Below are 15,080 nucleotides of genomic sequence, written 5' to 3'. Positions count from 1 at the left end.
GCACTCCCTCTCCACTCTCCCTGCCTCTCCCACTCCGCTCTCCCCGCGCTCCCTCTCCGCTCTCCCCGCGCTCTCCCCCCGCTCTCCCCGCGCTCCCTCTCCGCTCTCCCCGCGCTCTCCCCGCGCTCTCCCCCCGCTCTCCCCGCGCTCCCTCTCCACTCTCCCTGCCTCTCCCACTCCGCTCTCCCCGCGCTCCCTCTCCGCTCTCCCCGCGCTCTCCCCCCGCTCTCCCCGCTCTCCCCGCGCTCTCCCCCCGCTCTCCCCGCGCTCCCTCTCCGCGCTCCCTCTCCGCTCTCCCCGCGCTCTCCCCCCGCTCTCCCCCCGCTCTCCCCGCGCTCCCTCTCCGCTCTCCCCGCGCTCTCCCCCCGCTCTCCCCGCGCTCCCTCTCCGCGCTCCCTCTCCGCTCTCCCCGCGCTCTCCCCCCGCTCTCCCCGCGCTCCCTCTCCGCTCTCCCCGCGCTCTCCCCCCGCTCTCCCCGCGCTCCCTCTCCGCTCTCCCCGCGCTCTCCCCCCGCTCTCCCCGCGCTCCCTCTCCGCTCTCCCCGCGCTCTCCCCCCGCTCTCCCCGCGCTCCCTCTCCGCTCTCCCCGCGCTCTCCCCCCGCTCTCCCCGCGCTCCCTCTCCGCTCTCCCCGCGCTCTCCCTCCGGCTCCGGGGCGCTGCTTACGCCTGTTTCCTGCCGGGGGCCGATTATGACGCTGGAGCCTGGCGGCGGCTGTCAAAGCCTGGGCCCTGACCCCCGCCCCATTCTGATCAATGCAAACCCCCCGGCGGCTGTTGTTCTATCCCAGCTCCATCTCCTCCGACCAGTAAGTCCCGCAGCACACCCTCCCCCCAGCCCTTACCCAAAGCCCGCACTGAAGCTCCTGCTGGCCGCACGTTAACCGCATGTTTTTCTCTTTTCCTTCTTTCATCAAGAAATGAGCTCCCCCACAAACCCAGAACCAAGGAGGTTCCCCATCGAGGCAGGCGATTCCAAGGGATCCGTGTCGAGGCCAGTAAACCCGGTTCCCGAGCTCCCAAACCACCGCTCTGCCAGGTAACAGGGCCGTGGGGGATTGGGGGGGGGGGGGGTTAAGGGCATAAAGGGGGCAAACCGGGTCAAGAGGCAATGGACCCCCACGCTCCACTCTCTCTCCCTCTCCCCTCTCCCTCCAAAGCTTGGCTCCTGCTGGTCCCGGGAAAGCTGCTATTTCTGCATTTTCAGCCAAGGACCAAGTTAATTCGGTGTCAGTCTCAATTCACCCAAATGCTTTGCCCACTCCTCAATGAGAAACATTCAGTGACAGCTGTAACAGCTGAGCTTCTCCATGATCTCACAACGCTTTCACCAAAACCACTGAGATCTTTGTGACATCATTTCTCACCACTGCCTTGGCCATGGTGATGATAGGCGGAAGCTTCTTGTGTCCTGGAGGAAGTAGCTGTCCTCCAGATAACGGTAAACGCGTCAGAATGTATTAACTGTAAATAAATCTATTGATTCACACAGAACTGCCATTTACAGATTTCATTCTCAAGGTTGATACTTGTATCTATTCAGAATAGATTTGCAAATAATGTGACAATGATTTGAAAATCAATGGATTCTGACATATGAAATATATAAAAACACCCATCCTCTTTTGTTATTTCCAGTGTTTGTAAATGGAATGGAACTGTTGTGTGTTATGTTGTTATTTTCTAACCTGGTCCTGCCCACTGCACACCCTCTGCTGTTGAAGCAGGAATTCTCCACAGTGAACACCACCAGGAAATTGCTGCAGATCTCAAGGGCATAAAATATTATTTGGGTGGAGAATGTCTACCAACTGCAGGAGGTAACTTCCTGAGTATCCAAGACATAGCTGAGTGCTGTGGCTACAGGGAAATCTGTGGACCATGAACACAACCCAACTGTGTTGTTGTGAAAAGCTGTGCACTATGCCTTGTGAACATTAAGCACATTGTCCACAGAAATACAACATGGACATTAACTGTTACTCATTTGTCCTGCTGACAAAAGACAACTCCAGCAAAATTCTGATTGATTATGCCCTGCCTACTGACCCATAAGCAAAGTGATGGAAGATGTTACAACAGATCATCAAGATGTTTCCAGAAACTAATTATCAATTCATCCAGCATTATTGGTACCAGACTCATTCCTGGGAACAAGCTGGGAATTGTGAATTGATGTTAAATTTAATTCCTGTGCATGACTGAGACCTCAGTAAAACTGAACTCAGTGATATAGAAATCTTGACAGAGACTGGAAGTACACTTGCCTGAAGAAAAACTTATCGAGGATGAGCAAAATTGGCTGAATACAAATAGGGGTCATTTTCAACTTTTCTCCTCAAAAGTAATGAGATGAAAACTACAAATGAATGATTTGTGTTGTCAGGTTACTGCCCAGCAATCCTGACAGAAATATCTCCCCAAAATATTAGCCACAGATCAAAAATGGATTTATAATGTATTTTGCTTACTTCAACTGAACAACCTTTTTTAAACAAAACATTCTATTTATTGTATAGAAAGGATAATTAGTTTTGAATTTAAAACAAATGTTGGAAATTGATGACTTCACCTGAAAAATTAACTTAGTCTCTCTCTACAGACCTGCTGAATTTTTTCTAGCACTGTATGGTTTTATTTCAGATTTCCAGCATTGAAATATTTCGCTTTTGTGATGATTTTTGAATTTGTCTTTAAAGTTGTGAAATGGAGTTTAACGCAAGCACTGATTCCACTCCCTTGTTCTGTAGCAATATGAAAATATCTGGCTTGAGACTCTGTCCTATCAATGCGCTCTGAGGTGGAATTAACCAAATCAAGGCGAAAAAAAATCAAGACATTTATCCTTAATGAGTTAGCTCTAAAACCACTTTGGTTCATGTTTTCAGCAGCATTTTGTTCTGATTTAGGACTCACTTTCACAATTTTGAGAATCCCCACAAACTGACTTAATCCATAGGTCAGCATATTTGGCTCAGGGAAAATTTTACTTTTTCTGCCAATGAAAATAATTTTCACTGGAAGATTGAAGTTGACATAATTGACCTTGCCTTCATCAATTTGCCTGTTGGTAGATGTATCCCTTTGTAACAGTATCTGGAAGAGAGACCATTGTACTTCCTTATGAAAATGAAATCCTGTCTTCACACTGAGGATACACTGCATTGTGTATTCATCTAAACTGGACAGATTTCAAACAGATCTACAATTCAAAACTAATGAATTGAGCACAATCAGAATCTGCAACCTCATGGTCTGGCATATCCCCCACTCCACGTGACCGGCAAGCCAGGCGATCAAACCTGGTTCAATGGAGATGCAGGAAAGCAAGCCAGGAGCAGCACCAGGCATTCCTAAAGATGAGGTATCAAGCTGGTGAGGCTACCAGACACGTGCTCCTGAGATGCTGCTGGGCCTGCTGCGTTCATCCAGCCTCACAGTTTATTATCTTGGATTCTCCAGCAACTGCAGTCCCCATTATCACAGGACGACTTATGTGTTGCTTCTATTGTCTGGCATGCAATTGATAGAGCTAGACATATCCCACAACCAAGGGATCAGATCTAAGCTCTGCAGTCCTGCCACATCCAGGTGTGAATGGTGGTGGACAATTAAACAACTCACTGGAGGAGGAAGCTCCACAAATATCCTCATCCTCAATGATATGGGAATCCAGAATATCAGTGTAAGAGATAAGGCTAAAACATGCGCAACAGTCTTCAGCCAGAAGTGCCAACATGATGATTCATCTCAGCTTTCTCTGGAGGTCTCTGGCATCGTAGATGCCAGTCTTCAGCCAATTCAATTCACTTACCATGATATCAAAAAGTGGTTGAAGGCACTGGATACTTCAAAAAGCTATGGGCTATGACAGTATTTCAGCAACAGTACTGAAGACTTGTGGAGGTAAGAAATAAAAAGGGAAATAGGACACTGGTAGGAATGATCTGTCGGCCCCCTAACAGTAGCTGTATAGTGGGACAGAGAATACATCAGGACACATAAGGCCTTTGACAAAGGCAGTACATTAATCATTGCTAACTTCAACATGCATGCAGATTGGAATAGTCAGATTGGCTGAGGAAGCCATGAGGAAGAATTCATAGAGACTATTCAGGACAGTTTCCTAGAACAATATGTTGTAGATCCAACCAGGGATCAGGCTAATTTTGGATCTGGTGGTGTGTAATGAGGCAGGTTTAAGAAATGATGTCAAAGTAACTATCCCTTTGGAAACAGTGAACATGACATGGCAGAATTTAGCATCCTGTTTGAGTGTGAGTAACTCGGGTTTGAAACAACTGTGCTTAAATAAGGCTTACCTCAAAGGTGTATCCTAGTGAGAAAGAAGAATTCTAGGATGGGGACAAACCATTGATTTTTAACCAACGATGTTAAAGGTCTCATTAGATCAAAAGAAAAACAAAATCATACAGTGTGGCAAAGATGAGTGGAAAACCAGAGTATTGTGAAAGTTTTAAAACCAAGAAAACAGAAAATAAACTTTGAGGGTAATCTTTCAGATAATATCAAGACAGACAGCAAGAGCTTCTTTAAATATATTAAAAAGGAAGTGAGAAGCCAAAGTGAACATAGGCCCCTTAGAGAAATAATAATTGAGAATCGGGAAGTTACAGAGAAGCTAAATAAATTCTTTTCATCAGTCTTCACAAGCAGAAGTCATTAATAGCATTTTGAAATTATTAAACAGTCAAGGGACAAAAGGAGGAAAAGGAATAAACACAATAACTATCACTAGAGAAAAAATGATTGAGAAAACTAATGGGGGCTGGCTAAAGACTAGTAAGTTCCCTGGACTTGATTGGATGCATCCTGGGATATTAACAGAATTCGCTATAGAAATAGTGGATGCACTGATAGCAGTCTTTCAGGAATCCTTGGAATCTGGGAATGTCTCAGAGAATTGGAAAACTACCAAATTAACATGTTTGTTTGAAAATGGAAGGAGACTTAAAATGGTTAAGTATAGGCCAGTTAGCTTGGCATCTGTTAATGGGAAAATGTTAGTATCTATCATAAGGGATGTAATGGCAGAGCATTTAGAAATTGGAGTCAGCATGGCTTCATGAGGAGGAAACCCCAGCTGAGAAATTTGGTAGGATTTTGAGGCTGGTTGGCTCGCCAAGTTGGTTTGTTATTTCAGCTTGATGAGACAACCAACCCCAATACCCACAACCCGAGCTACGGATCTACTCCAAAACTTTTGGTAGGATTCTTTTAGAAGGTAACAAGCAGGTGGATAAAGGGGAACCAGTGTTTGTAATATGTTTGGATTTTCAGAAGGCATTTGATATGGTGCTGCACATTAGGTTACTAGATAAGAGCCCACGGCGTTGGATGTAGTATAGTAGCATGGAAAGAGGATTGGCTACTTAATAATAGACAGAGAATTGGGCATGAAGGAGCATTTTCAGCCTGGCCAACTGTAACTAGTTGAGTTCCAAAGAGATCAGGGCTGGGGCCACATTCATTTACAGTATACATTCTTGACTTGGATGAGGAAAGTGAAGATGATATTGCCAAGATTGCATATAACACAAAAATAGGTGGAAAGGCAATGGTGAGGATGACAAAAAGTCTGCTGAGGGCATGATTGAGACTTATAAATTTATGAGGAGCATAGATAGAGTAGACAGGAAGAAACTTTTTCCTTTGATGGAAGGTCTGGTGTTTTGGAGGAAAAGTGAGGAAAAACTATTTCTCCCAGAGAGTGGTGGGATCAGGATCTCACTGATTTGATTTTATTATTGTCACATGTACCAAGACACAGTGAAAACTATTGTTTGCATGCTATCCAGACAAATCATACCCTACATAAGTACATCAGGGTAATAAAATAGAATGCAGAATATGATGTTACAGCTGTAGAGAAACCAAAATCCTCATAACATTTAAGAAGTATTTAGATGTACACTGTGATGCCAAGGTATGCAAGGCTATGAGCCAAGGGCTGGAAAATGGAATTAGAATCATTAGGCGACTGGCAAGGATGCAGTGGGCCAAAGGGCCTTTTTCTGTACTCTAGCTCTCTATGAATCTATGAGGGATATAGATGATTTTAGTTAGTGGGCAAAAAAGTGGCAAATAAATGTCATGTGGGGAAATGTGAGGTTATGCACTTTGGCAAGAAAAATAGAGGAGCTGAATATTATTTCAATGGAGGAAGATTGCAGAAAACTATAGACCAAGTGGATTTGGAAGCCCTCATGCAGAAATCACAAAAAGCTGGCATCTAAGTTCAATGGGTAACAAGGGAAGGCAAATGGAATGTTTGTCTGTGCTTCAAAGGTTATGGATTATAAAAGTAGCAACTTTTTGCTAAAACTGTACAAGGCACTAGACAGACCACAGCTGGGTGACTGAGAACGGTTTTGGGCCCTTTACATAAGAAAAGAACACCTGCATTGGAGACAGTCTAGAGAAGGTTCAGTAGGTTGATCCCAGGTAGGAAGGGACTGTTTTATGAGGAGAGGTTGAATAGGTTGGGCCTGTGCTCATTGGAATGTAGAAGAATGAGAGGTAACTATATTAAAACTCACAAGATTCTTAGAGGGTTTGACAGGGTAGATACAGAAAGGTTGATTTCACTTGAGGGAGAATCCAGAATCAGAGAGTTTAATCTCAGAATAAGGGGTTACACACTTAAGACAGAGATAAAATGGGTATTTCTTCTCTCAGAGGGTATTGAATCTGTTGAATTCATAGAATATAGAACATTACAGCACAGTACAGGCCCTTCAGCCCTCAATGTTGTGCCAACCTGTCATACCGATCTCAAGCCCATCTAACCTACACTATTCCATGTACGTCCATATGCTCATCCAATGATGACTTAAATGTACCTAAAGTTGGCGAATCTACTACCGTTGCAGGCAAAGCGTTCCATTCCCTTACTACTCTCTGAGTAAAGAAACTACCTCTGACATCTGTCCTATATCTTTCACCCCTCAATTTAAAGCTATGCCCCCTCATGCTCGCCATCACCATCCGAGGAAAAAGGCTCTCCCTATCCACCCTATCTAACCCTCTGATTATTTTATATGTTTCAATTAAGTCACCTCTCAACCTTCTTCTCTCTCATGAAAACAGCCTCAAGTCCCTCAGCCTTTCCTCGTAAGACCTTCCCTCCATACCAGGCAACATCCTAGTAAATCTCCTGTGCACCCTTTCCAAAGCTTCCACATCCTTCTGATAATGCGGTGACCAGAACTGTACACAATACTCCAAGTGCGGCCGCACCAGAGTTTTGTACAGCTTCACCATAACCTCTTGGTTCCGGAACTCGATCCCTCTATGAATAAAAGCTAAAACACTGTATGCCTTCTTAACAGCCCTGTCAACCTGGGTGACAACTTTCAAGGATCTGTGTACATGGACACCGAGATCTCTCTGCTCATCTACACTACTAAGAATCTTACTATTAGCTCAGTACTTTGCCTTCCGGTTACTCCTACCAAAGTGCATCACCTCACACTTGTCTGCATTAAACTCCATTTGCCACCTCTCAGCCCAGCTCTGCAGCTTATCTATGTCTCTCTGCAACCTACAGCATCCTTCATCACTATCCACAACTCCACCGACCTTAGTGTCGTCTGAAAATTTACTAAGCCATTCTTCTACGGCCTCATCCAGGTCATTTATAAAAATGACAAACAGCAGTGGACCCAACACCGACCCTTGCGGTACACCACTAGTAACTGGTCTCCAGGATGAACATTTCCCATCAACTACCACCCTCTGTCTTCTTTCAGCAAGCCAATTTCCGATCCAAACTGCTATATCTCACATAATTCCATCCCTCCGCATTTTGTACATTAGCCTATTGTGGGGAACCTTATTGAATGCCTTACTGAAATCCATATACACCACATCAACCGGTTTACTCTCATCTACCTGTTTGGTCACCTTCTCAAAGAACTCAATAAGGTTTGTGAGGCATGACCTTCCCTTCACAAAACCATGCTGACTATCCCTAATCAATTTATTCTTTTCTAGATGATTATAACTCCTATCCCTTATAGCCTTTTCCAACACTTTACCAACAACTGAGGTAAGGCTCACTGGTCTATAATTACCAGGGTCTCTACTCCCCTTCTTGAGCAGGGGAACCACATGTGCTATCCTCCAGTCGTCTGCACTATTCCTGTAGACAATGACGAGTTAAAGATCAATGCCAAAGGCTCGGAAATCTCCTCCCTGGCTTCCCAGAGGATCCTGGGATAAATCTCATCCGGCCCAGGGGACTTATCTATCTTCACCCTCTGAAGGATTTCTAATACCTCTTCCTTGTGAACCTCAATCCCACCTAGTCTAGTAGCTTGTATCTCAGTATTCTCCTTGACAACATTGTTGTTTTCTAGAGTGAATACTGTTGAAAAATATTCATTTAGTGCTTCTCCTATCTCATCTGACTCCACACACAACTTACCACTACTATCCTTGACTGGGCCTAATCTTACTTTCGTCATTCTTTTATTCCTTAAATACCTATAGAAAGCCTTAGGGTTTACCCTGATCCTATCCGCCAACAACTTCTCATGTCTCCTCCTGGCTCTTCTGAGCTCTCTCTTTAGGTCTTTCCTGGTTACCTCGTAGCCCTCAAGTGCCCTAACTGAGCCTTCTCATCTCATCCTAACATAAGCCTTCTTCTTCCTCTTGATCAGAGATTCCACCTCCTTCGTAAACCACGGCTCCCACACTCTACAGCTTCCTCCCTGCCTGACAGGTACATACTTATCTAGGACACACAGGAGCTTTTCCTTGAATAAGCTCTACATTGCTTATGTGCCCATCCCCTGCAGTTTCCTTCCCCACCCTATGCTCCCTAAATCTTGCCTAATCTCATCGTAATTGCCTTTCCCCCAGCTACAACTCTTGCCCAGTGGTATACACCTATCCCTTTCCATCACTAAAGTAAACATAACAGAATTGTGATCGCTATCACCAAAGTGCTCACCTACTTCCAAATCTAACACCTGGCCAGGCTCATTACCCAGTACCAAATCTAATGTGGCTTCGCCCCTTGTTGGCCTATCTACATTCTGTGTCAGGAAGCCCTCCTGCACACACTGGACAAAAACTGATCCATCTATAATACTCGAACTATAGTGTTCCCAGTCAATATTTGGAAAGTTGAAGTCCCCCATGACAACTACCCTGTCTCTCTCACTCCTATCGAGAATCATCTTTGCTATCCTTTCCTCTACATCTCTGGAACTATTCGGAGGCCTATAGAAAACTCCCAACAGGGTGACCTCTCCTTTCCTGTTTCTAACCTCAGCCCATGCTACCTCAGTTGATGAGTCCCCAAACATCCTTTCTGCAACTGTAATACTGTCCTTGACCAACAATGCCACACCTCCGCCCCTTTTACCATCTTCTCTGTTCTTACTGAAACATCTAAATCCCGGAACCTGCAACAACCATTCCTGTCCCTGCTCTATCCATGTCTCTGAAATGGCCACAATATCGAAGTCCCAGGTACTAACCCATGCTGCAAGTTCACCCACCTTATTCCGGACGCTCCTGGCGTTGAAGTAGACACACTTCAATCCAACTTCTTGCTTGCCGGTGCCATCTTGTTTCCCTGAAACTTTATTTCGGACCACCCTACTCTCAACCTTTTCTATACTTGAACTACAATTTTGGTTCCCATCCCCCTGCTGAATTAGTTTAAACCCACCTGAATAGCCTTAGCAAATTTCCCCCCCAGGATATCGGTACCCCTCTGGTTCAGGTGAAGACCATCTTGCTTGTAGAGGTCCCACCTACCCCAGAAATAGCTCCAATTATCCAAGAATCCAAAACCCTCCCTCCTGCACCATCCCTGTAGCCACGTGTTCAACTCCTCTCTGGCCCTATTCCTCGCCTCACTAGCATGTGGCATGGGCAACAAACCAGAGACAACAACTCTGTTCGTCCTAGCTCTCAGCTTCCGTCCTAGCTCTCAGCTTCCATCCTAGCTCCCTGAATTTCTGCCTTAAATCCCCATCTCTCTTCCTACCTATGCCGTTGGTGCCAATGTGGACCACGACATGGGGCTGCTCCCCCTCCCCCTTAAGGATTCCAAAAACACGATCAGAGACATCACACACCCTGGCACCTGGGAGGCAACACACCAACCATGAGTCTCTCTCGTCCCCACAGAACCTCTTATCTGTCCCCCTAACAATGGAGTCCCCAATGACTAATGCTCTGCTCCTCTTACCCCTTCCCTTCTGAGCAGCAGGGACAGACTTTATTCTTTATTACAAATGACTGTTGAGGTTGAAGCATTAAGTATATTTAGGATGAGTGACAGATTTTTAATCAGAAACAGAATCAAAGGTGAAGGGGAGAAGGCAGAAATTGGAGATTATCAGATTAACCTTGACCTCAGTACAGCCTTGATTCAAACATGAACAAAAAGCTGAATTCCGGAGGAGAAGTGAGAATGGCAGCCCTTGAGATCAAAGCTGCTTTTGACTGAGAATAGAATCAAAGAGCCCTAGCAAAATTGGAGACATTGCCAATGAGGAGGAAAACTCCTCAACTGTTGGACTCATACAGAACACGAACACTGTGGTTGTTTGAGGTCAGTCATCTCAGCTCCAGGACATCTCTGCAGGAGTTCCTCAGGGTAGTGACCAAAGCCCAACCACTTTCAGCTGCTTCATCAATGACCTTCCCTCCATCGTAATGTCAGAAATGGGGATGTTCGCTGACGATCGCACAATGTTCAGCGCCTTTCGTGACTCCTCAGATACTGAAGCAGCCCATGTTCAAATGCAAGGAGATCTGGACAATATCCAGGCTTGGGCTGACAAATGACATTTATGGCAGACAAATACCAGACAATGACCATCTCCAACAAGAAAGAATTTACCCAACAACCTTTGACATCCAGTTACTATCACTGTCAACATTATTGTGATTACTATTGACTAGAAACTGAACTGGATTAACCACATAAATATAGTGGCTTCAAGAACAGGTCTGTAGCTGGGAATCCTGCAACAATGAATTCACTTTGTGTCTTCCCAAAGCCTATTCACCATCTACAAGGCATACCTCGGGAGTGTGATGGAATACTCCCCACTTGCCTGGATGGGTGCAGCTCCAACAATATTCAATAAGCTTGACACCATCCAGGACAAAACAGCCCACTGGATTGGTACCTCATTCACAAGCAGTGTGTACTATCTACAAGATTAAATGTAGAAATTCACCAAAGATCCTCAGACTGCACCTTCCAAACCCATGACCACTTCCACCTCGAAGGACAAGAGGAGCAGATATATGGGAACACCACCCCCTGAAAGTTCCCCTCCAAGCCACTCACCATCCTGTCTAGCAAATATATCACTTTTCTTCACTGTCACTGGATCAAAATCCTGGAAATCCCTCCCTAAGGGCATTGTGGATCAACCCACAGCAGATGTACTGCAGCGGTTCAAGATGGCAGCTCATCCCGACCTTCTCAAAGGCAACTAGGGATGGGCAAGAAATGCTGACAATGCCCATATCATATGAGCCCATTTTAAACTCTGTTTAATTTCGAGTGTATTTTGGATACATTTTTAAACTCTGTTTAATTTCAAGTGTATTTTGGATACATTTTTAAACGCTGTTTAATTTCAAGTGTATTTTGGATACATTTTTTAACTCTGTTTAATTTCAAGTGTATTTTGGATACATTTCCTTGACTGCAGCCAGATTGAAAACTCGACCCCATTATTTTTATCCAATGGGAGATGACTTAGAGAATTAACATGAATCAAATTTCTCAGGGTTAGAGAGAAATTCTGAGTTTGTTTTACGATAGGGAAAGACACATACTACATTTCATTGATTTCAATTCAGTCTTCTGTTGATAGAGATTATAATTCATGATATGTTTATGAATCTGAAGCAGTGATTACATAAGTATTGATGATCATTAATATCTGTATGAATCTCAGCCTAAAATGTATTACAAAAATGATTGTTGCTGTGAGGTTGTTAACTACGGAGCTACCTTCTTATGTACTGATCATAGGTATGCACAAAACTAATTGCAATATTTTTAACCAAGTTTTATTTTTCATTATGCAGACAGCTGAGAAGATGTCCAGGTAGTCACTGCTTGACTATTCCTCATGTTTCCATCGATGTTTATATTGCAATGGACAGGAACCCTCCAGCACGGGCAACGTAACCTGCCACGAAAGTATTAGAATAAATGTCAGAATATGGGAGCAGGTAGTGGAAGACTAGGGTATTGTGGTGGCTGCCTAAGAAAATGTCTCTGTACAATGCAATAAAAATAGTCTTCAAATACCACTCATGCACTGAAGCCATCTTTTAAAATTCTTATTGACTTCAGTTTGGCTCAGTTCCAACCCCCAATACTTAAAATAATGACTTACCTCTCATTTGACTTTTATCTAAATGACCTAATTCAAATTTCTAGAAGAATTTCATTCAACTCAACCTGTCGGCAAGAAAGACTTGGTGGAAATATTGCAGCCACATTTTGTTTTGGCAATGTAATGGATTGGGATAAATCAGAGCTCTCCAACTCCATAATAAACATTTGTGACCAAACTATTAATGATCTGGCTATTATTGGTTGTTTGATTTACTGCACGGTTTTATTAGCTTCAGCCTTCACAGCTGCTTTACTGTCCAGTCAAATAGTATCTGTCTCTCTCAGGCACTCATCCCTATCAGTTTTAAAGGCGAAACTCACAATCATCCTGTCTGCTTTGGATATGGACTAGCTATTAATCTCTAACACCTAATAAATCTGTCTTTATCTCTTTGACTGACAATCTTTATTAACAGAGATTTATAACTAAAAGGTCCTTCAAATTCCTTTTAGTCAGTGATATTCAGGAGTAATGAGAGTGTGTGTTTCTATGATGACTTTGTACAAAGTCACCAATTGTGGAGATGCTAAATTTCACTGGAAATTTGGGAAGTAAAATGGGAGGTTGGGGATATATTTTTGCACACTTACCTGTGAACGCTGTGGCTATTGTTGGTTCATGGAAAGTTCAGGAATATAAAAGCTATTTGCATGACTAGCTGGTATCATTTCCTGCTTAGTTGTATTACAGTCAACCTGATGCTCATTTTAAATGTTTTATTCTTTCATGTGATGTGGCATCACTGATAAGTTCAGCACTTGTTGTCCATCCCTAATTGCTTTTCATCTCAGCTACCTGCTTGGCAATTTCAGAGGACAATTAGGAGTCAACCACATTGCTGTGGGTCAGGGGTCACATGTAGTCCAGACTGGGTAAGGATGGCAGTTTCCTTCCCTAAACGATGTTAGAAAATCAGATGAGTTATTTAAACCTTTCGATGTTAGTTTACTGATCACATGAATGAGACGAGCCTTATATTCCAGATTTTTGAATAAAATTTACATTTCACCAGCTTTCGAAGTGAATTTTGAACACATGATCCCAGAGCAATGGTCTGTCTCGCTGGATTATTGGACCATAGAACATAAAACGGTACGGTGCAGGAACAGGCCCTTCAATCCACCATGTCTGCGCTGACCATGATGCCATTTTAAAATAATCCCATCTGCCTGCACCTGATCCATATCTCTCTATGCCCTGTCAGTTCATGTGTCTGTCTAAATGCCTCAAACGTTACTATTGTATTTGCTTCTGGCAGTGTGTTCCAGGCACCTACCAACTTCTGTTTAAAAAAAACCTTCCCCCACATCTCCTTTCAACTCTCATGTTCTCAAATTAAACCTATGCTTCCTAGTATTTGACATTTCCACCTGGGAAAATGACTCTGACTATCCATCCTATCCATGCCCCTCACAATTTTATAAACGTTTATCAGTTCGCCTCTCAGCTTCTGACATTCTAGTGAAAACAATCATTTCTCCAAACTCTCCTTACAGCTAATGCACTCCAATCCAGGTGATGTGCTGGGGAGAGACAAAAGAAACTTCAGCTGCTGGAATCCAAGGTAGACAAATAGGAGGCTGGAAAAACGCAAACAGGAAGGCAGCACCTGGAGGAAAAGTTAGAGTTTCAAGAATGTACTTATTCAGGACTGGATGTTGGGGGGGGGGGGGCACTGCTGGATGTGGGGGGAGGGGGCACTGCTGGAGGTGGGGGGAGGGGGCACTGCTGGAGGTGGGGGGAGGGTGGCAGAATGGTGGAGATTGGTGGATACCAGATACAACTTGTTGGCCAATGGGTGAGTGGGGTGTGGGGGTGTTGAATCCAGTCAGTAGCTTACACCCTTTCCAAAGCCTCCACATCCTTCCTATAGCATGAAGGCCTGGACTGTGCACAATTTTCCAAATGTGGCCTCACTAAAGTTTTATACAACTGCAACATGACTTGCCAACTTTTATAATCAATGTCCCGATCGATGAAGGTAAGCATGCTGTATGCCCCCTTTACCATCTTATCCAGTTATGCTGCCACTTTCAGGGAGCTATGAACTTAGACTCCAGGATCTCTTTGGATATTAATGCCCTTAAAGGTCCTACCATTTTCCATTATTCTTTCCATACTGCCATACTTTCCTCTTGCATCTGGCCTCCCAAAATGCATCTCTTGTCCTGTTTAAACTCACTCTCCCATTTCCAAATGATCTGTATCCTGCTGTATCCTTTGACAATCTTCCTCATTATCCACAACTCCACCAATTTTAGTGTTATCTCCAAACTTACTAAGCAGGCTGCTGACATTTTCATCAAAATTATTTCCATATATTACAAACAACAGAGGTTCCAGCACTGATCCTTGTGGAACACCATTGGTCATAGACCTCCAGTCAGATAAACACCTCTCCACAACTACCTTCTCTTCCATGACCACGTGAATTTTGTATCCAACTTACCAACTTAGCATATGATGAACGATGCTTAACAAATGAAGAACATTTGAGGATCTTGGATCTGTACTCAATGGAGTTTAGAAGGATGAGGGGGGCACTAATTGAAACTTACAGAATACTGAATGGCCTGGACAAAGTGGATGTTGGGAAGATGTTTCCATTGGTAGGAGAGCCTAGGACCCAAAGACACAGCCTTTGAGTAAAGGGAAGACTCTTTAGAACAGAGA

The 15,080-nt window shown here is 44.0% G+C and overlaps 1 long non-coding RNA gene across 1 annotated transcript; it reads left to right on the top strand.

The window, feature by feature from the left end:
• Positions 1 to 348: 348 nt before the first annotated feature.
• On the top strand, positions 349 to 12,585 carry LOC125464969 (uncharacterized). Its single transcript, XR_007250151.2, has 3 exons — positions 349 to 806; positions 916 to 1,036; positions 12,091 to 12,585. It is a non-coding gene; the product is annotated as an uncharacterized LOC125464969 (long non-coding RNA).
• The last annotated feature ends 2,495 nt before the right edge of the window (positions 12,586 to 15,080 follow it).

The sequence above is a fragment of the Stegostoma tigrinum genome, chromosome 24 (assembly GCF_030684315.1).
Source record: "Stegostoma tigrinum isolate sSteTig4 chromosome 24, sSteTig4.hap1, whole genome shotgun sequence".
Lineage (NCBI taxonomy): Eukaryota > Metazoa > Chordata > Chondrichthyes > Orectolobiformes > Stegostomatidae > Stegostoma > Stegostoma tigrinum.
Note: the sequence above shows the minus strand (reverse complement) of the source record. Positions and strands in the feature narration are given on the sequence as shown.